The following is a 24,188-nucleotide window of genomic DNA, read 5'->3' as shown; positions in this document are numbered from 1 at the left end:
CGGAGCAAGCTTCCCATTTTTCGCCATTCGAAAACCTATCTAAATACATGAAGGTCAAGAAGGGTGGTGTGGTTGAGGAAAGTCAAATGCAGCCAGTGGAACACCTAACTCCTCCAGTCCCGAATCGACTGACTGACTTTGGGAAATTCTTTTGGGTGAATAGGCCGGCCACCGCTGTACCACCACGACCACTACTTCCAGGTAGGTAGGCGACCATAATGCTGGAACAGATCTTCAGGGTGCGGGGAAGGGGACTGACTCCTTGATAGAGGATCTGATCCTTCAAATAGATTATTGCCTAACTGAGAGGCGGGAATTTGTGTAGGTTATCCCAACCCGGGTTCAAATTAGGTTCGGGAAGATATGAAAGGTAAACCCTGTAAGGTCCTGCCCAGTAAGGTCCTTACCTTTATCATTTTGAATTGAGGGTCAAAAATATAGGTCCGGCAGGGCTCGACTGTTAAGGAGAGGAACTTGAGTTGCTCGACCATTTTGGTGGGGCCGCCATCGTGAGTAAGCGAACTCTCGACCGGCCCCCCACCAAATAATTAGGGGACCTTCTAGCAATTTGAAGGGAAGAAATATAAGTAAGAAGAGTTATTAGGAATGAAAAGAGAAGGAACGAGGAAAGAAGAAGCGACTGATGAGTCGGTGGGAGCGCTACGAAGAGCATAGAGCTATAGTTTTGAATAAACACCTCTAATATGATGAGAAAACCCAAGCACTTGGGAAAAAAGATGGAGCAGGATCACGTAGAGCAACAAGTTATTGCGGACAGGAGTTTCAGATCCATGAACTTTGTACGAAGCATCCCGGAGGAATATGAGCAATCGGAGCGGAAAAGAAATAGGGAGAAGAACAAAGATTTCGTCCATTCCCCACCAATCCACAATAATACCTCTGTAACCGCGACGGATGATAAGGGGAATAAAAAAACTGGGGCCTCCACGGGTTTCTTGGAGGAAATGAAAGGGGGGTCTCGTCGCTCGACCAAGTATGCTGCTGAAGCAACTGCAGAACTTGTCGGGCGATCCGCAAAAAAGAGAGGGAAGCCAGTTGTAGTGAGAGTGAAAGGATCTACCTATCTCGGGAAAAAGAAAGCAGGGATCCTGAGCTCTCGAAAAGGAGTAGGGAGAAAATCTCTCATTATGTACATCCACGATGTAACTCAACTTTCACATAACGGATGCCGACTCCCTAGGAAATGTCGTGTTTAAATCTCATCATAAATTGATTAAGTTCTCCATTTACTTCTACCTATTATTCTTACTCACTCAAATTGAGGAATGAAAATCGCTCGACCAACGATGTGCAAGCAGGCTCGACTACTATTTACCCACCCACCCCAATCCCCGAGGGGAGAGGAATTGGAAGCTTGCTCTACTAATATAAAGGTCAAGCAAGCAAGAAATTTCAATTTACTTATTGGGTGGGGGGGCTTATGGTTGAGCCTACTTATGCATCCAGGTCAATTAGCGATAAAGTGAAGCATGGTCATTATTAAGGAAAGGTCGATGAGGTCCGCTTCAACCTCGTATGGGCTCACAGCTTTCCATTTTCCCTTCTATGGGGCGGGTCAAATCTGTGATATTTGCTTCAACCCCGTATGGGCTCACAGCGCGAGCAGCACTCCCACTAAGTTCAACACCAATCACGAATAAGGGAAACACCCACATCAGAACCAGAACTCCCAGCACCGGTAGAAAACGCACGCCTATGCCCATCGGATCTCATTGGGTCACCCAGATATCAAGAAGAGAAAGGTCAAGCAAGGTCGAATTCATCAAGATAAGGCGAAAAGCCAAATTGTGATCGAAACTAGCACATCCATACGCCCAGCTACCTCTACCTATATAGGGGGGGGGGGGGGGGGGTTCCTAGATCGAGGAAGAGAACAAGCAGCAGCCGCAGTACACCTAATTACATCAATCCCTTTCAGACTAGATTCTTTTGACTCGTTAGGAGGAGCCACCTACTTCCCTATTCTCTCCATACCCCACCTACTATTGCTACTCACCTAATTACAGCCATCAGGGTCAGATATTTCGCTGGCTAGGAGATCAGTCACTCGCCTTCAGTCATATGGTATTCTCTATGAGGAGGCGATTACCCGGTATCATGAGGCAAGGCAAGGTATTCGATTCGCCAGGAGCATTTAGATCTTTATTATGGTAGGGGCATGATAACTAATTATTGTATATGTAGCACTCACCAATTCTTTTCTCCACGTTTCACCTTTCCATGGCAAGTAAAAAAGAAAGTGTCAAGGCTGCTAGTAAATAGAGAAGGCCCCCATTGGGTAGTAGATCCAGTTGATCCCAGGTTGAAGTGCCATAGCCCTCTCACAGCTAGTCATTGCTTTGCTTTAAGGGTGCTACTACTATAGCCTCCTCTCATTTTCCATTGGCAAGAGTCATAATCATTTCCAGTTTTCGTTGTTGGGAGTGTAGTATTTGCCAGTCTCTTTGCTAGAAGGTAAGGTCAGCAAGGTTCTTAACTTTATTTAGTCCCATGCCGGCCATAGAGAGAGAGTTCAATGAAAGTGAAAGCCTTAATAGAGGAAGTCTCCATTCTTTGTAAGGAGTATTTCATTTTAGTTCTAATTAGCTGTAGTGCAACTGGGAATAATCCGCAGGTGATGATCCAATGGGAGGAATAAGCCAAGGGGACTAATAAATGGGTTTACTCCCACATGGGGAGCTGTGCATACCCATTCAATCCATAGGTCTCCACATGTTAATATATAATATATAGCATATAGACGTTTTAACATATGATACGCGCATCGATACGTCCTTGCCATTGTAAGAATTTGTCATCTATGCAAGTGGATTTACCTCCTTTGTTGATGCACCCGCCTTTAGCCTCACCTTTACCTTTTTCCACCAGCGGGTACAACAGCAGGAAGGAGGTCCCGGTTTCAAAGAGAATAAGCCCAGGAACTTTCTATTTTTAGGAGGTGTATCCCTCACTTCTTTGCAGGTTGAACCAATCTACAGTAGAACTAATAAATGTAGTATAGGTTTATTTGATGCTGCCACCAATATGTACGGGAGCTATGAAGAGAGCCGGTACCTATAGATACTTGCTCTGGTGCAACTGTAAGAAGGTTTATCCCGGGGACAGAGAGCTAAGAGGCAGGTCTACAATGATGCCTCGGGTAGACACAGGAAATATGCAGAAGTGATAAAGCATCAAAGCACCTTCTAAAACTCAATCCTACCTTTCCAACTCTTTGAATGCATGTCAGGTAATTCCTTCCATCTTATCCACCAATGCTGTAAGTTTGGGGCATTACTAAGTAGGGTAGGTGAGGGAGTACCTATAGGTGGGAAATATAGAAGAAATAAGTGGTGGTAGCAGGACTAACATGAAAGCAAGTGGGCATCTCCTAGCAATGCTGTAATAATTAATCAATGCGTATCTGGCCCGGGTTCAGCCTGGTTACTATTTCGAGCTATCCATTATCGATTCTGGATGGGTCCATTAACCGAAAGGGATGGGAGCCTTTAGCAGAGAGATATCGTGTTTCACTTCCGGATTAATTAGAAATAGCCCGATTCACTTAATAAACATGGCAGGAAAGGCATGCTTCCTAGATATTATAGACGTAATTATGATGCGGACAATCCAGTGGCTCTGCTGGAGAATCTTACTTGGTTCGAAACCCCTCACATGTAGTGCCTTATTGCATGGAGGGATGGTTGGTTTATTAGCCGATAGGGTTTACCTTTAACTGCGTCGAACTGATCCCCGGATAAGATTATAAACAGCCAGAACTTAGAATAGAGACATGAACATACATGGCTGGATGGAGAATTGGTCGGATGGATAGGTTCAATGGATCGGTGGAAGGAGGGGAGGAATTGTTGAGTAGCCCATAGGACGGTTTACTTTTAGCTTATATCTTTTACTGCTGGCCGGATTTAGTCTCAACAGCCAGAACTTATGAGAGAGACATGGATGGATGGATGGATTGAGAGGATGGGTCGGATGGATTGGAAGAACCTTAAATCACTTATTTAGCCATTTTCCTACTCCTTTAGTCGAGAGTTCGGCAGGCTCACCCTAATGAAAAATACGAATTTGAGACCCGGTCCGCACCTCAAACCCATGCCAACGACGGGTTCTAGATAAGAAAACACGCAGCTTAGAAGCTTTTTAAGATTGACGGACCAGACCAATCGGCATGACTGGAACCAAACTTTTTGATTTACCATCCTTGAACTACCTCACCAAACTTAGTGATTGGATGCTGGCTGGGTAACCACTTAGAGCATTCGTATTTCCTTTTAAGCCCACTAGATGACAGGAAGTTGGACCTACAGCAAGCAAACTACCCAGTCCTGGATCGTTGGAACTGCTTGGGATTTCTTCAATTTCAAAGTGTGATGAGAATTCAGATACGAGGGCCCTAGACACGCATGGCTTCATTTGAGCTCAACCATTCAATCTAAACAAACATCTCAATGGTCAAGTTCCATTACAAGGAAAATTTGTGACACACCCATGAGCATTAGACTCATCCTAACTTACAATCATTAGACCAATTTCACTTTTGGAGATGCATAGTTTGAATTTATGCCACGTTATGGAGAATCTCGGCCACTAGGGTGCATCTAAGGGAATATGATTTTATATGTATTAATGATGATGTTTAGGATGTTTCAATGATGATGATTTTTGTATGAATGAGCATTAAAATTTATATAAAATATGAATGTTTAACCTTACATCAAATGAAACTTGAAAAGTTGAAAGTTAATTTATCTTGACAGTTTCCCCACTTTGAATATTGGTTTGTTGTAATTCAATATGCATCAAGTAAATAAAATATTTCCAAAATTATGTTAAACAACATTGGTATATGATCCCCTTTATGAATGTGCTTCACTAGCTCCGTGAAGTAGGATATGCTAGTAGATAATTCTAAGGAGAAGAAGATGAAAAGGATAACACGAAGAAATTGTTATGGATTATGTGATAAATATCAAGGCTATTAGTGTTGATCAGATCAAGGTTGACCATACCATTGTCTACTAACACTAGGTACTAACCACATTAACTATATGTATGAATTGCACTAAATTATATCTTTTATCAATATTAAATTATATATTTTTTGTTCATATAATATGAACGAGGTGACTTATAAGAAAATATTTTGATGGACATTTAATTTTTTTTGTTCTAGACATTTGTATGTGTTGAATTTTGTAGCTATGGTCAACTTTCATATTGTATACTTGAGTGATTAATGAATTTCTAAAGAATATTTTTAAACATTGAGAGTCAAAATAATTCAATTTTGAATCAAAAGAAAATTTATTTTGTCATGTACCATTTGGACATTTTAAAAGAAATAAATTTGAATTGTTAAAAGTATATTTTTGTCCCCAAGTTTACCAAGTCGTCCCTCTAGAAGATAGGTCAACTCAACCCTTAGAGACACCCTTTCAAATGAGGAAACCAGTATATATTGGTGTTATTATGCATCCATTTCATAAGAAATTTGTGAATCTTTTGTGATGAAGAAATTCAAATATGTTTGAGGCTATATATTTTTATGGAATATGAATTATTGAGGCTACAATCTTTTATGATATATGAGTTTCTATGGAAGTATACTTTCTGTGGAATAAGAGCCTCCTATAATGCCTTCTCTCTGTGGGTACGCGATCTATTATGGCACTATGTTTTCTATGATTTGAGGATGGTTTGACGACAGTCAAAAGGAATCCTATGGACATACTAGCGAAGGAAATCTTGAAGCTACAAGAACTTTTGGAATTGGAGCAAAGTCACTATCTAAGTTATCATCTAAGAACAAATTGAAGCATCCAAGGAGAACAAAGGTCAAAGTTATAAAATATTCAAGTACTGAATTTAGTGTCTAAGATCAAATCTTCCAATGAATGAAAGGTATTTGTGGCATAATAGCATGATCTAAGTCCAGAATGAAACATTCTCTAAGTTGAAGATTAGTAATTTCTCTCATTTGAATACCATCATGCACACTTCTTATCTCTATTCAAGAAAAGGATATAAGGAATGAAAATATCCTTCTAGAATTTTCATAAATTCACAAAAATAAAACAAACCACATACAAGAAGACAATATGGGCATGGGGTCCTTGAAAACCCCTCCAAATCCCACACATTCAGGGTTTCTTTAGAGGCACTATTAAATTTGAATTTGTGGAATTTGGAAAGTGGAATACACCATGAAGCAGGAGGAGAGGAGGCAGAAAGAGGGATGGAGGATATCAAGAAAATTAAAAGGTGAATGCATTTATTGAGAAAATATTTGTTTACACTCAAATTAATCGTACATTTCACAAACCTCGTTAATCACCTTAGCACCTGCAATTAATTGGAAATTAACAACGTGACTGTGGCCAAAAACCAAGCCTTAATGTTAACGGAACCTAAGATTATATAATTATGGTTCAATATTGTGATGTTAAAATAGAAATCATTGTAATCTACCTCTCTTCGTAAGTATAAGGTTTAGGAGGATCCAAGTTTTGCATATTTTCTCAAGGTCCCAATATCTGTTAAATACAAATTTGAATTTTCAATGGCAATTTGGTCTCGGGTTTTGGGGCTAATTGCAATAAGAGTAGATGCCACAAGTCCCAAATTTCTAGAGGAGTGCCAAAAAATTTAAATAATGAAATAAAACATGCTTATATTGCTCACTCCTAGTCCCAAAATGGGGTGATATGGATATGTCTGGGATCTGGACTATTCGAGCACAAGGAGATAAAACCTAGACCCACTAAAGCTACAAGAGAATGGTAATGGCATAAAGGGTTATTTTACGAGAGACTGTAATCACAATCATAGGGTAAATGCATAAAGAGTGTATGGTAAAGGCATAAAGGATTCTTTTACTAGAGACTGTGATCACAGCCAAATTTCAATTAAACAAAATTAGTATCAAAGTATTCATGGAAATTCTAGGGTATCATTGACATTATCATTTTTCTCACAACCTTTTGTTGTCTCCTCTAACGTGACGCTAGAATGGGAAGGTGTAATTAAGCCTCTTCATATCACGATTGTAGGGGATTGAACATGAAGCAACGACCTCTTCGGCAATTGTATCTTTGGGTAAGGGCTCCCAAATTCCCTGCTCCATATTTGGTGATCGATTTTGTCAAACCAAAATATGAGGTGTTACATTGGTTAGGCTACAACTTGGTTATTCCTCGGAGAATAGGTTTTTTCTAGTTCTAGATTCTAGGGACCTTGGAGTCTCAAACGACACTTTGAGTATAGATTATTTTTTCCTTCCTTTGTGATTATTTTTTCTCTAGCAAAGCTATAAATCTCACGAGCATTGAATTTCGTAGGTATCGTCTTACAATTGCACGAACGCAGAGCAAGGACCTTAGGCTAGGTGCGTTCATATCATGATTATAAGGGATCAAATGTGGAGCAAGGACCTTATTTCAGGTGGGTTCATCTCACAATTACAGGGGATCAAATTTGAAGTAAGGACCTTAGGCCATTTGGGTTCCGAGGCTAAAAATTTATCACTATTTGAGTCTCGCCAGTTTTGAGTGCGAAACTCGTAGGAAGATGAATTATGCCTTGGCATGAAAAATTGTGTGTGTGTGTGTGTGTGTGTGTGTGTGTGTGTGTGTGCATACACAAACTATGCCAAACATTATATACATATATTAATGAAAGGTGCAGTTATCACATGAGGTTGTATGATATTATTTAAATAGTGAAATCTAAATGTTTTTCTAACACTCTATTTAGCAAGAGGTTGAGTATGATCACTTGAACCTAAAGTTCAATGATATTTATTATGAAAGTTTTATCATATATACAAAACAACCTCCTTATGATCCTATTAGCCTACAATGAACTCTAATGACCTCTTCTTCTACACAATATTGTGAGGTACATAATGCATTTTAATAAGTTCAAAATTAACCATGAAAATTTCATTTGAACAAGGGGCCTACACGTAAGATTCAATGCTTGTCATGTTCAGAGACATTATGTGATTGAAAACTTCGTAGGTAAGAAGATAAATATTGTGACAACATACTCATTGTGGTTGCAATTATGGCAATGTATTGTGCATTCCATATTGTGTAGAGGCAACTAAACTGGTAATGAAAACAACATCATCACATTTTATTGCAGGAATTTAGAAAGTGGTGTGCATGTCATCATTCATAGAAATAAAATGGAAAGGCCAAATTCTCCCTTTCAAGTGCTTACGCCTCACCTTTTAATAGATCTCTTAATACAAAATGTATCGACAATGCTTACAACAAAAATAAGATAAAATAATGTAGTAAACATTGTTGATATCAATGTATTATTTAATACACACACACACACACACACACACACATTTTAATTGATATTAAAAAACGTTTTTTTCGTAAGCCACTTCATGTGGATAAAAATTCACACCTTTAAGATTACGGTGACCTTTGTTCATGACATCCACATAACCTTCAAATATTAGTGCCCAATAGAATGTTCCAACAATGGAAGCCTCTACTAAACAATCAGACACTTCCGTAGTATATGAATAATTCAATGGCTCATCGTTAGACATGCAAGGAAAGTTTTCATAATAAATATGGACATGTACACCTACCTTTATGGAAAAATAAATTGGATTTGTGTTATGCACCAAAATATAATCCATTTGAATGAATTTCTTTCTACCAATCTTGACAAAATGACCATCTCTCAATAAGGGAGTCACATCTAAACATGATCTTCTATAAAACCATCACCTAGTGCCTATAATGTAATGTTTTTAATGATACTCATATGACCCACTCAAAGATAAAAATCATTTTATTTTAGTTAATGAAGGATTGTGCTACATAAGCTTGCCACCTTCATCTACATACACCATTTTAACATGCAAAGCATCATACATGTTATGTTTTTATGCATCATTCGTACCAAAAATATAAAGATTTTGATAATTACGACAAGGTTCCAAGCATGTCAACTCTAGGTTTCCCATTTCGGACTCATTAGATTCGTCAACAAAATGATCTATTTTAATCCATTTATTCCTTTAAGAAGAACATTTGTATCAAAGTTTGCAACGTTTCCTTTGACATGTTGCATTGTCGAATGACATCGAAGTTAAGGTATTTTAGTATAATTAGGTTGGATTTGAAAATTATCACCACTAGAAGCATCATCATCACTTCAATATTATTTTTAACTCATTTTAGACAATTTTCATGACCCTGGTCATTGCATAGATAATTTTCAATTGATTTTTAGTCATTTTTTCAATCTAATGTTCTCTTTAGAAAGTATTTAGAAAGTTTAATCCACAACTATTGGTGAGAAGGAATTTTTTATTTTTTTTTATGTGGCAACATACTAGGCTTTGTGATTTTTTGTAAGTCGTATTTTAGTTTGGAAACCCTCCTACACCATCAATGCATGCATCATCTATAGCCATGTCAAATTTCAGTGTGTACGAGCAAGATTTGAAAAAAATTCGATGTTGGCCCCATTCACAGGTCACTATGTGTGGGATCGATTAATTAAAGCATAACTTCTGTCACTAATTATTATTAAATTTTAAGTGGTGGATCGGTCCTTAGTTTAGATAGGCCCACAATTGACAAATAGTAATAAATAATTTCATCTCCTTCACATTTACATTATAATTTTGTCATTTTATTGTTGACTAATTTCTATGAGACGTATTTGAGTCTTGAAACCCTCCCATACTTTCAATGCATGCATATACCATATCCATGTTAAATTTCAGTATATATGAGCACAAACTGAAAAAATTTCAACGTTTGCCCCATTCACATGTCACACTGTGGTTGTTGTTGGGAAAAGTATCCAATACGGAATGACCCTATCCCACTCCAAGGGTGATAGCTCCTTAGCAACAATCAAAGCAAAGCTATCTGAGATTACTTCTTTATGAGATGTAAAAGAGGGGAGAAAGAGATCCACTAACCGATGTCTTTCGCTAATGGTTGATCCAATCTTCTCTCTTTGCTGCTTGCCCCCAACTCCTTGCTCTTTCACTGGCCCAGCTACACCAAGATCCTGCAAAATGGCAAGAGAGGGAAACTACAAGAAGCATACATTCATAATTGATTCAAGGATTAGAATAAATCAAATACACAAGTATAACAAATCACCATTGAGACACATGCATATAGAAGAACCTCAAATGCTTTATTAATGGAAGAAGTAAGGTTCAGGAAGTGATACAACCATAAGAGGCCCAATCCAGCATCACCTTCCCAGCAGAAAGAAATCTCCTCTTCACCTCCTTCAAAGCAAATCACCCAATAGTTCTAAACTCAAACCAACAACAATTCTTTACATTCACAAGATTCCAGCCTCTGGATCTCATGGGAGAGAGATCCATATATAGGAGTTTGGAGAGAGGATGAGTCATCCTGAGATGTGACTAGTGTCCTCTCCTACTCCAGTTCTTCTTCAGTTCTTGAGTCCACTTGGAGGTTCTTGCTTCCACTTGGAGATCTAGAACCTCTTACTCATCACCAGTCGAATTCCTTGATCCAAGTGTCATTTTGGAAGCTTCCTGGGCATTGACTCATTGAGGAATGAGACTTCCACATGTCAAAACTCGCTCAGCGCAGGTAGCCTTTGTTGGAGTTGACATTCAATGCAGGTGGTCCATGGAGCAGTTAACATTCAGCGCAGATGCTCAGTGGAGCAGTTGACATGATCCATAATTGCCTTGTTTTTGAGTGTTTTCAGGTGGAGAACTTTTGTTCAGTGTTGTGGTTTATTGGCCTTGTTCCTCTAGGGGTAGGAACAACATGTTTAGGGACTTTGGATCCCTTAGATTATGGACATTTCATGCTTCATGCTGTAAGGCACAAAAATGTCTATAACAGTTGCCCCCTAAAGTATGAGGTCGTTTATCGGGTGAAATGCTTTATCAGGAGGATCCGAAGTTCATTCAATCGCTGAGAGGTGACCTGTAATAAGATACAATACAATACATTATTTTTCATACTGCTTTCATGATCTAGCTGAGGCGGGCATTCCCATGCTCAGCTTTATAAATACATTTTTCTGTACATAGAACAGACAATCGTCTGATGGTAGAATGATAATTATCTGTTGAAATTATCATCCTTTGAGTAGGATGATCATCTGCTGCACATGTCAATGTCTTTATTTCCTGAATATATATCGCAGCCCGGATGGATGAAACTAGATCCAGGGTCTTCAAACTCGTCCGATCTTCACTCTAAGTACAAGTCGATCCATGTGAGAATTTCTTGGAGTCGAACATGGAAAGACATCGCTTGATTACCAGTCAATGATATAAACTGTTAACAAGCGCGAGAGGAATCACCGATAATGATGATGACCCTCAAGGTATGGCAGTACAATCCACGTGGTGTGAATAAAGGACTTGGCGTCGAACACCACGCAAAATCTTTCGGTCGAAGGTCGTTGATGTATACCTGTCGCCGGAAGTGAGAAACTTGCCATTGAGGCATGCAAGCTTCAAAGTACTGAGGGGGTTGTTCCTAGATCAACTCCTTGGATAATGAGCTGAAGTTGACAAGAAGCGATCCGTCAAAGGAGGGCCTTAATGAATCCCACATCAGTGACACGGAATGGAGCTAATGATTGTGATGAAGGTGAAAACGATCTGTGAAATATGATTCAGGGTGGCGGTCATGAAAGGGTGAAAGATGATGTATGGTAGTGGATGGGACACGGTTGACTCTTTCTGAACAACATCTCTTGAACATATAACGACACTGATGCGATGGATCGGTAGCATTACCCGAAATGTGGATGGTTTGGCAAGACCATGGTGATGAGACCGGTGAATGAAACAACCCAACCCGATGTGGTATGGAGGAAAAGTGTCATGTTCAAGAGCGACTTGCTACCATTAAAGCTTTGAGGTTTTCCCAATTTTTCCCCAGTCATTTCTGACCAGTACCTCTTTATTTTTGTCAAGCTTGAGGAGGATAACATATGCTTGTTCTATAACCTGCCCTTCGGGCAAGCCCATCGCTATGTTTTAACGAGCCTAGCGATAGGGAAACTCGTTCTCGTCTAAAGACAAGTTTGTCGCTATTTAATGCATTTTAACGAGTCTAGCGACAAAGACAACTCGGTCCTTTTCATTTTTAGAGAGTCTAAAAAGGTACGTAAAGTTAACTCCAAAGGTCCTTTTTCGTCATCTAATCCCTTAAGTCCGAAAAAGTATAAAACAATACAAAAGGGATGAGTTTTCGATATCTTTAACGAGCCGAACAAAACAAGTGCTCGATCTTTTTGTGCAATAATCCCTCAGGTCCAAAAAGTTTAAAATCTAGACGAGGGATAGCTCTTCCTGTCCTTTAACGAGCTGGGAGGCCAAAACTCGACAATCTTTTCATATTTTACGAGTCAGTTGAAAAGAGATTAAAGAAGACTCGTCTTTTGAGGAACGAGTGATAAACAGGGATAGCAACTGATTCCAGGTACAGGTTGGAATTTTCCAATCACGGCAATGTCACAAGGATGGCTAGGTGAAATCACTCTTCGCAGCTATTCCTGAAAATAGGTAAACAATCATATGGAGGTGAACGATCGGCCAGATGAAAGTGGAGGTGGCAGGTGCAAACACGACCAAGGCTTTTATGGCTGATAAATTTACGATCACAGTGGTTATTTACCGGGATAGGTTCATTTTTTAGTTAAAAATGAGCTTAAACTCTGGAGGAAACATTGCTCACTACTTACATTTATTTTTTAACGAGCATGAAGACCGCGTTAAAACTGCTCGGATCTTGCGTTTATTTTTTAACGAGCATGAACTTTATGCTAAAACTGCTCGAATTACCAGTCATAAAATAAGAAATGTCCCCTCAAGATTCTATTTTTTATGGAGCTTCATCTCGCTAAGCTTTTCTCCGCTCCTTTCTTTATGCAAGTTCGGAAACGGCTAATCCAAAAAAAACAGATAAATAACCGCTCCTTGCTTGCACTCCAAAAGGGTTGCATGCCCCCAGGTATAAAATACAATTTCGAGGCTGCCCCTCCTCCTTCTCACCTCTGCTTTTCTTTGGGTGTTCACAGCTACTTGTCGTCTTGCTAGTCTAATTTTAATGATACTTGTCTTCTCGTTAATTTTAACGGGTCTATACGATACTTGTCTTCTCGTCAGCCCAACTTTCAACAGATTTTTTGCAAGATCGCAAGAGAACAGCTACTTACGACAAGAGAGCAGCTACTTGCGACAAGAGAAGAACACTTCTCAAAGACAAAAAATTTGTGTTACTGAGGGAGGCTTACCTCTTTCTGGTTACCCAAAGATTGTCTCGTTAAATAAAACATTTCCTTGGCCTACCTTTTTCAGGTTACCTAAAGATTGTTTCGTTAAACAAAACACTTCCTCGGCGATGTCTACCGAAATAGACAAAGGTGAGTGACGACCCCCGCCCTCTCACATAACTTTGATAAAAGAATCTTATTCCAGAACAACCCCTCTTCCAACCACGGACGGGGTACGGACTAGTCATATTCTCTCGCGGAAATTCTACCTTATACCCAAAGTTCCCCTGCCGAAGCAGGCCAGGATGCATGCCCCCTGGGTTCCAGTCCCATCTTTCCGAATCACTCGCATTCATCAGAAAGAAGGACTGGGGGTGGATACATTTCTTGATTGAATAGACCATTCAGGGTTGGTATGTGACTATTTGCGATGCGTGATCCCGGAAATGAAAGTTGGTCTACGAGCTTGACCATTCTTCCTTCATGTGGAAAACACATTACTCTAAAGAGTGAGGAGACTATTGCTCTCATGCAATATATATAGTCTCATCCAAGGAGTAGGTTATAATCCAAGGGTCCTTGAACGACCATCACGTTCATTTGAACGGCCTTCCCTTTCAATGTAATGGGCACATTGGGGAGGATCCCTAATGGTCGACTGGTTCCTTTATCGAAACCCGAGAGATTTCTTATCTCAGGAAAAAACGTCAGGGAACCCAGTGCTTTCCAAGCAACAGAGGAAAGGACACTCACAGATGCCCCTTCATCAATGATAGTGCCAGCCATTACCATTCTATATATTTGGACTATGATTTTGAATGGTATACTGGCTGGCAACCGGGGTCTGCCTAGTTGGTTCCAATCAAAGGACACAACCAGGTTGCTTGGTGGTGGGACTGAATACACGGCCGGATATGACCCTGACGATGTTCCTTCCTGCGATAAAGGAATGGGCGCATTGCCCTGACGCTCATCAGAGTCTGTGTTGATGAAAAGAATCTGGATGGTGTCATCCTTATTCTCTTCAGTGAGGGTGTCATTTGAAGATGAATCTTCAGTGACGGTGTCATTTGAAGATGAAACTTCTGAAGGGAGAACCGGGTCAACTGCCGTTTCGACCTTTGGACTTTCATCCGGTCTGGATTCAGTAGGTTCATTTTCAATGACTGACGCTTCAGCTGACCACTTGCGCGGGCCAGCTGTATTCTCAACCAACGAAGGACTTGGCACGAGTTTTTTGTATCCAGGAAGAAGTTTCAATGGTGAAACCGGACGATCTTCCAAAACTCTCTTCGCTTCGTCTAAGAAGGGACAACGGTGGATGGCGTGATCGCCTTCACACAGTCTGCAGGGGGATCTTGCTCCCCCTCTTTGTCTTGAACCTTCACTTTCGCTGGTTGACGGTATGCATTCAACATGGCTATCAGAGGTTGATGCTCTCGAACTGTGCAAACGAGGGGACCAGTCCCTTAGTATCCGGGGAATACAGGGACAATCTCTATGGAAGTGGTCTCCTCTACATATGACACATGGCGATTTAGGCCCGGTCTGTGCTGTGTGTGGATTTTTGTCAGATGTCTTTTGCTTGCCCCCAGTTGCCTTAGGCTCCTTCTTCTTCTTCTCTCTCTTCTTCTTCTCCTTCTTCTCCATGGGAGCTTGGCTTCTGCCTTGCGAAGATGAAGGATTGGAGGAAGAGTTATAGGAAGTAGAAGGCTGGTGGGAAGCTCTAGACTGATCTAACTGTTGACTCGACTGTTCAGGAACCATGGTGTTTTGAACTACATTGGTTGAGAATAGCCAGATTGGCAGGCCAATTGTCAGTCCTGGAAGCGAAAATGTGGCCATGTGGGGCGCACCAACTTCTCCCCAAGAGGAGAAAGGACTAGGATTTCCATCATGGGGAATTCCTTGGTTGGTGTGTTCCATGTTCTCAACCTACAGATCAACGCAGGAATAGGAGGTGATTATGTTCCGTTTTAAAATAAATTTTATAACGATGCTTTAGACACAACTTGCTTTTTCACTTTTTAAGAGTCGAGAAAAAGCTAAAGATGACTCTAGTCTCCTTCGATGTTTTAACGAGCCCGAAGTGACAAATGCTCGAATGGAATTTTTCAGTTATAGAGTTTGAAAAAGGCCAAAATAAACTACTCTGGAGTTCTAGGCAGAGGGTGTGCCAAACTTTTCGCAAAACCACAGAATACGTTTTACGATACGGGTGGTCGATCTTCTTGAATGTTGTGTTCACTACATTGCGATCAGTAGGGCGGCCGAAACGGCTTCCTATGGATAAAGGCTTTGTTCCTATAGGGGTCTCCCAATATATACGCAACGGTATGTGGGAGCACAAGTCCGTATTGATACTTATCGCTTCACCATGGAGGAATCACCCAACCACTCAACGCTAAGATATCACGTTTAACGACGCCGGAACACGTCTCTAGCTTAGACCTCTATGTGTTTGCGTTATGTTTCAAAGCGTTGTTATGTAAATTCAATTTATTTTAGGTTGATCTTGTTTAGCAGTTTGCCTTTATGGATCACCACGAGATGTATGGTACAACTCCTAAATGCAGTCTAAAGATGAGAAGCAAGCTTTTTCAATCTTTTCAACTTATGAAAATCTTAACTACTGAGGGAAAAGAAAGACATCATCTTTTCACACAGATCATAGAGCACACACTAATGCACTTTTTCCTAAATCAACATGCAAGCTGTCAAAATGCACATGCACAATGCAGGTATTTCTTTTCTCTTTCTTAATGTTGATGTACTACAAGAAGAAAGCTGTTGTATAACTTTGAATTCAATTTCAAGTGAAAGTAAACAAGCTTTTGTCCAAAATCAAAAGACACCTTAAGATTTACTTGTTTCAACACTAGAAATACATAAATTCAAACCATATGACGAAAGCAAAAGCTCAATCAGCTATGAACAACAAAGAAACTAACTCTTAAGATCAGAACGACACTTATCACAGGTCTAGACCTAAGAGGCCACAGCAAGACTAGTTCACTTTCGTTATGGGAAACTGCAAATGATGTAAGAAATACACAAAGAAAAAATACAGTTTCTTTATACAACCGAGGCAGAATAGTGGCAAAGAAAGGTGGTTTTAGATAGGTACATTGACTGATGACAGGCTGCAAAAACAGGGATGAAAACAGGGCAACAGAAAGCAGAGAACCCCAGTTGTACAAGGCCACACTGGTTCAGCGCAGGTAGAACACTGTCAGTTTGACATTCAGCGCAGGCAGCCCCTTCGGGACCTGCGATGAAATGCAGACTGCCTTCACAGTGCCTGCAATGAAGAGAGAAACTCTCGTTTCTCTTGGGTTCTGGGTCACAGATTGCTCAAAAATCAACAGTTTTTGGCCAAATCAAAGCTACCAATCAAGTACACACTAAAGGATGATTCAAAGGAGGATGAAAAGATATCACTAAGAGTTGTTCAGAGTCCTTGTGGATCGGCTCTTCAAATCATAAACATGCCCAGAAACTGAGCTAGAGTAGCTGCCCTCTACTTTTCATTTGAAAGATCCAAATGCAGTTCAATTCGGTACTCCCTGTGTTTAGGAAATGAATAGCAAAAACACAAACAACCAACAAGATACGATCCCCAGTGGAGTCGCCAATTTGTTGTTGGGAAAAGTATCCAATACGGAATGACCCTATCCCACTCTAAGGGTGATAGTTCCTTAGCAACAATCAAAGCAAAGCTATCTGAGATTACTTCTTTATGAGATGTAAAAGAGGGGAGAAAGAGATCCACTAACCGATGTCTTTCGCTAATGGTTGATCCAATCTTCTCCCTTTGCTGCTTGCCCCCAACTCCTTGCTCTTTCACTGGCCCAGCTACACCAAGATCCTGCAAAATGGCAAGAGAGGGAAACTACAAGAAGCATACTCATAATTGATTCAAGGATTAGAATAAATCAAATACACAAGTATAACAATACACCATTGAGACACATGCATATAGAAGAACCTCAAATGCTTTATTAATGGAAGAAGTAAGGTTCAGGAAGTGATACAACCATAAGAGGCCCAATCCAGCATCACCTTCCCAGCAGAAAGAAATCTCCTCTTCACCTCCTTCAAAGAAAATCACCCAATAGTTCTAAACTCAAACCAACAACAATTCTTTACATTCACAAGATTCCAGCCTCTGGATCTCATGGGAGAGAGATCCATATATAGGAGTTTGGAGAGAGGATGAGTCATCCTGAGATGTGACTAGTGTCCTCTCCTACTCCAATTCTTCTTCAGTTCTTGAGTCCACTTAGAGGTTCTTGCTTCCACTTGGAGATCTAGAACCTTTTACTCATCACCAGTCGAATTCCTTGATCCAAGTGTCATTTTGGAAGCTTCCTGGGCATTGACGCATTGAGGAATGAGACTTCCACATGTCAAAACTCGCTCAGCGCAGGTAGCCTTTGTTGGAGTTGACATTCAACACAGGTGGTCCATGGAGCAGTTGACATTCAGCGCAGATGCTGAGTGGAGCAATTGACATGATCCAGAATTGCCTTGTTTTTGAGTGTTTTCAGGTGGAGAACTTTTGTTCAGTGTTGTGGTTTGTTGGCCTTGTTCCTCTAGGGGTAGGAACAACATGTTTAGGGACTTTGGATCCCTTAGATTATGGACATTTCATGCTTCATGCTGTAAGGCACAAAAATGTCTATAACAGTGGTGAGCTCAAGAAACTTTTGCAGCCCTCTCGAAATCGATTCATTGAAATTTTCAAATAGTAGATAGAATGGAGAACAATATACAATCAACTGATAACATATTTGGATTTGAAAAATCTCTACAAATACCTCTTTCTCCTTGTTCAGGGTGAAGCATAACAGTGAAATATGGGTGATCTCTCTTGATTGTCAGATTATTTTTGTGAGTCATATTTGAGTCTCAAAACCCTACCACACCATTAATACATGCATCTACTATAGCCATGTCAAATTTCAGTGTGTATGAGTAAAAATTGAAAAAAAAAATCAACATTGGCCCTATTAAAAGGTCACTATGTGTGGGGTCAATTAATTATAGCATATTTTTTCTACTACTTATTAGTAAATTATAAGTGTTATATTAGTGCTTAGCCAAGGTAAGCCCACAAATAGAAGATAGTGATAAATAATTTCATCTCCTTCACATTTATGTTATAATTTTGTCGTTTAATTGTTGAATTCTTTCTGTGAGTCAGATTTGAGTCTCGAATCCCTCCCATATCATAAATGCATACATCTACCATATCCATGTCAAATTTCAGTGCATACGAGAATAAACTGAGTTTGTTTTAGTGTTGGCCCCATTCATAGGCCACACCATGGTGAGCTAAAGAGATTTTTGTAACCCTCTCGAAATCAATTCATTGAAACTTGAAAATAATAGAGAGAATGCAAAACAATAAATTATACAATCAACTGATAACACTTTTTGATTTGAGAAATATCTGCAAATACCACTTTCTCCATATTTACGGTGAAGCACATTGGAAAAGTCTAGGTGGTCTCCCTAGATTGTTGAATTATTTAAGTGAGTCATATTTGTGTCTCAAAACTCTCCCACACCATAAATGCATGCATCTACTATAGCCAAGCTAAATTTAAATATGTATGAGCAAATAAAAAAAAAATCAATGTTGACCCCATTCATAGGTCACTATGTGTAGGATTAATTAATTAGAGCATCAATTCAAATACCCATTATTAGTGGATTTTAAACATTGGATTAGTTCTTAGCTAGGGTAGGATGACAATTGGTAACAATAAGCTTGAGATAGGTGTATATTATTAGATCCTAGCCATGATTTTTGCATTCATGGGGACTCATATACTCCAATTTTGGAAGCAGGAGCATAAGCGAGATATAATAAATTATGTCATGTATTTCCTGTGACAACAAGATTGAGATCGATGCAAATAATGAGCTTCTATTGGTTTCAAGTATAATATCTCTATTGAAAAAGCCCAACAATGTGAAGGTGGAAGCTCATATGGCCCCTCTTCCCACACCGCCCCCGCCCCCCCTCCCCCCAACATCACTCTCAATACTCCCAATACCCAATTTATCTACTATAAACTATTCAAAAGCAACATATTAAGTATCAAGCACATATAATAATTACGACGAAAAAAATATTTAAGTTAAATGAAAGAGAACAAATATGAAAGTGAAAAACATATAAATGCATACATCGTATATTACAACATTTCAATATCATTAATCTTCTTCTTCATCCAACTCAATATTTATGTCATACGGTTCAAAAATTACTTTGTAACGATCAACCATTTTAGCATCATCATTAATGTCATCATTTTGTTCAACTAATTCAATTTATTCATCTAATAATACATTAAATTATTGTCGGAATACCGACTCTGTATAGACCATCTAAATTTTGACTCCCCAAAAATAAGCCATCGAAATTCTAACTCCCTAGAAATAGGCCGTCAGAATTCCAACAAACATGGGAACTTTACATATACAAAATTTTAAAATGACATTTTTCTTTACCTTTGCAATAGTATCATCCATACTATTGGATTATGTTCTCAAAATTTAGTCCTATATGTAGTAGTAGAGTAGTGATGACAAAGTCGTATATGATTGGAGATCATCATTGGAGAAGTCTTCACCCATCATGATGTCAAATTGATGGTCTATCTAGAGTGAGGGTTTGTAGAGATGCATCACCCTAATATTCGAGGAATGGGATCCCCCTTATCCTCTTGTCATCCTCATAGTGCTAATTTCAATCATCGCTCATCAACATACAACTCAATGATGAAGGAATCAATGCTAGTAGATGAACATATTTGTTTCTCCATTTACACACACTTATCCAAAGATTTAAATCAAGATAGGTTAGAGAAAACCTTTGGATTTAAACTTGACTCCATAGATAACAATTCATCTTATTCATTTGGGACAACTTCTTAGATGTTATTTTCTCCATCTATGATCTATTTATCTATCCTTAAATTATAAACTTTGGACTCCTCAAATGAATAATCAACAATAATAGAGAATTTTTCATGAATATGTCTAAGTAATCATTTATACTAAGAAAAAGACCCTTCAAACTAGATATTTTATCTCTAGCCAAGGCTCATATATATCAACTAAAAAAAAAAAAAAAACTTGACAAAAAATCCTTTGCAACCTCTCAACATTCTAGCATATAGTGCTTTTTGGCATAAACTTTTATCTTTTCACGTAGCTTTTGGAAGAGCTCAACATTAGATTCCAGCGTTACTTTGAAAAAAAGAAGAAAAACAACATGACTTGCCACTCATTCTGAGAATTTAATCTGAGATAGCCAATATGTAGAAGTCATTGACGTATCATCTTTCCTTCCTTTCCCATGGTTGAAATCCCCTACAAAAGTGTAGTTGAGATGATAGGGGTTATCAATAATACTTCCTTATTTGAAGTAGTAGCATTGGCTTGACTCTTAGATGATGGGCCCTGAAAATTCTTTTGTAGGAGGCATTGTAGGGAACAAGCATGCACCTTTTGAGTTTAAGAAAAATTCCTCAATAGATACAAAATTATGTCTATAGTCACTTACTTCATTTTCATCTAAAAAAGGTCATATGATACAACTCTAGGTAATACCAAATGTAATTTTCCACTTCCACAATCCCATGACTTGTAATTAGCAATTTGAAGGTTACTTGAAAAGTTTGCAAGCTAGTTTATGTCTTATGGGAAATGGATCAAAATTGTAAAAGCACATATACTTATGAATTTATTTAAGTTTTGCAGATTAAAACAAAGGAAAATAGACCATGAAAAACAACAATTTGATGATGGAATTCACCCCTCCTAGGCTATGTCTCAGGGTATAGCATGCAATTTTGTGCCTTTGTATTATATGATAAAATCTGAAACTACATAACTTTTCATTGCTTAAATCACAAAAATAATGTTTCCATTGTGACTAGAATGCCCAAAAATCCCTGCGTAGTCTCTTCCTAAGCGCAAAAAGACTGAAAAATTCCAAGTTAAGCCTCTTGGTTCCCTTCTCTGATATATGTACTGCAAAATGGAAAAAATAGCTAACCAGGCAGCAAAGGCCCCCCTAGACAAAACCTCCATGCAACAATTTGGCACATGAGCAGTGAAATTTCCACCGAAAAAGGTGAAAATTGTTGAATGGATAAATGCGCCAATAAGGCTTGAGAATCAATTTCTTAGGCTCTCAGTCTGGTCATATTGTAGGCCATATGGCCAAGGTCATGGGCCAAAGGCCACACACTCGCCAGCACTCTGCTCCTAGCAGTCTTGATTTCCTTGTGGTTACAGTCTAAGTCTACGCACCAGCCTAAGCCTTCGAAAGCCCACCCATGGTTACATGTGTTATAATGGGATTGGGGGTTGGGCCTCCTATCTGATTTCAAATTCAAACTCCTTCATCAATTATATTGTTAGAGCATATGGCTCAGAGCCAGGCCACATGTCTGCCCCCTCTGCATGATTGCTTGGTTGTATGGGTGTCGTATAGATGGGGGTTAGGACCACGTTCCCCACCCCCCCTCACCCAATGTGCCAAAAATTAAAATTCAAATATAATGTTGCAACTATATTTAATAAGAAATATGTTTGGTACAACAGTTTGGTGATTGGTTTGTAATTGACAAGTCATGGGGTCGAATCCTATGGAGGCCTGTGAGTTGACCCATTCAAATTTTGGCACAAATCCTAAGGGCCATGTGGTGCCCTTTCATTGGCCCATGTGGCACCTCCTAATTGGTTAACCACAAAAAAAAATAACCAATCACAACTTGCAATATGACCTGTACGAGCAAGCCACGTGTTAGCACATGGTTGTTCCACATGTCTGCATATAACCTAGTCAGCTTGTTGACATTAGCACCATGTCACTATACGACCTAACCAGTTAGTAACCCAACCAAGCCTGCAAGCTGAATTTCTTGTTATTTGCCAAAAACTTCATAACACAATAACTTTCTCATATAATGTTAGATTGAGGTGATTCAAGCATTTTTGGAAGTAGAATGATGAGCACTATGATTTGGCACTGGTTTTAAGAAATTTTGATCACCTTGATTTATGAGTACATTTTTTATCCCCTAGATCATTCCTCCCCACTGGAACCTTTTGGACCACCAAAAGTTTATTTTACTCAGCAACTGAGGGTACAACTCCATCACTTTCCCAATCTCTATCCATTTTTCCTTGCTTGGATTAGTACCTTTGAGCCCCACACGAAGATACTGCACATTGCCTCTAAGTGAAGTTCTTATCCTCCTGTCAAGAATAGTGTCTTGTTGCGATTCTTGTAAATATTCAAGAGAAAAATATTCTATATATGGAATCTAAACATTCTCTTCATGATCATAAATCATTGGAGGCTCATACAATCTCAACTTTTCCACATTCACAATAGAATAAATTTGCATATAAGGAGGAAAACCTAATCGGAAAGCATTGTTACCAATCTTCTCCAAAATTTTGAAATGACCATATTTGATTTGTTTGATATGTTTACCTTTAACTTGAAGTCTTTCCTTGTTGATATGCAACCAAACTTGATCTCCCACTTGGAAATCATGATCAACTCAATGATTGTCATGTTTTCCTTTGTACTTGGAGTTGCTTTTCTCTAGTTTCTCTTGTACTCTTTGATGCATTACCTAAATTTGTTCAATGAAATGCTTGGCTTTGTCCAAATCACTATGTTCATCTATAGCAATATCTTACCAAATATGAAATCGAAAGGACACTTTCGCAAATAACCCAAACAAAATCCAAATGGAGATACTTGTGTAGATGAATGCTTGGCATGATTGTAAGCATGTTGGATGTAATGCAAATGTTCATCCCAAAGCTTAGGATTCTTACCAAATATCCTCGAAGGAAATGTACTACTTTTTTGTTTACTACTTTTGTCTGGTCATAGATGTGTGGATGAGATTATATGCTCTTCTTCAACTTGGTGTCCATGAGTTCCCATAAACATGACCAGAACTTCCTGACAAATTGAGACTCTCGAACAAAAATAATAGAAGTAGGAAACCCAAAATAAACCCATACATTTTGGAAGAACATATGTTCTATTTGTTCAATTGTTAATTGTTTCTTACAAGGAATCATCACACACATTTTACTGAAATGATCCACAACAACATATCAATAATCATGACCTCTCCTAGACATAGGTAGTCCTCCAACAAAATCCATGGAAATACTTTCCCAAGGATGAGAAGGAATAGGAAGTGGAGTATATAAACCCAAATTTATATTTCTTGTATTGCTAGTATCACATGGAACATCCTCTTACATATTTTAAAGCAATTTCATTCATGCAAAGCCATTAACAATACCTCTGAATTTGAGCAATTATATTTCCTACACCAAAGTGGCTAGCAATAAGAGAAGTGTGACCTTCCCTTATGATATTGACTCTTTCACCTTGTGGAACACACAACTTTCCAAGATGATATAACAACTTGTTATGAACATGATAATCCAACTCTTCAACATGATTTCCTTGACACAAAGTTACATAAACATCTTTGAAATATTCATCCTGAGTTCAATATAGATTTCATGCATGATTGAGTTATGATTAAGAATAAAACATACACTAATAATAGGCCTTTATAACATATCAACAACTTTGTTGTATATACCTTTCTTATACCTTATTACCAAGTGAAATAGTTGCAATAATCCCATCCACCTGAAATGTCTAGCTTGTTGTTTCTTGGTTTGTGATTGTAAATATTGCAAAGGTTGATGGCAAATATGAATAATCATTTCTTTACCCAAAAAATAATGCTTCCATTTCTTCGCGCTTTGTACCAAAGCATACAACTCTTTATCATAATTTGGGTAGTTAATTATTGCATTGTAAGGTTCCATAA

The 24,188-nt window shown here is 38.8% G+C and overlaps 1 pseudogene; it reads left to right on the top strand.

Annotated features, from left to right (window-relative positions):
* Nucleotides 1-704: 704 nt before the first annotated feature.
* Nucleotides 705-1,217, top strand: LOC149209540 (small ribosomal subunit protein uS11m pseudogene; annotated as a pseudogene).
* Nucleotides 1,218-24,188: the final 22,971 nt, after the last annotated feature.

The sequence above is a fragment of the Pinus tabuliformis genome, chromosome 1_2, assembly GCF_031772625.1.
Source record: "Pinus tabuliformis cultivar Carrire ecotype Pingquan chromosome 1_2, CPIR1, whole genome shotgun sequence".
Lineage (NCBI taxonomy): Eukaryota > Viridiplantae > Streptophyta > Pinopsida > Pinales > Pinaceae > Pinus > Pinus tabuliformis.
This window is presented reverse-complemented; position numbering and strand designations above follow the sequence as displayed.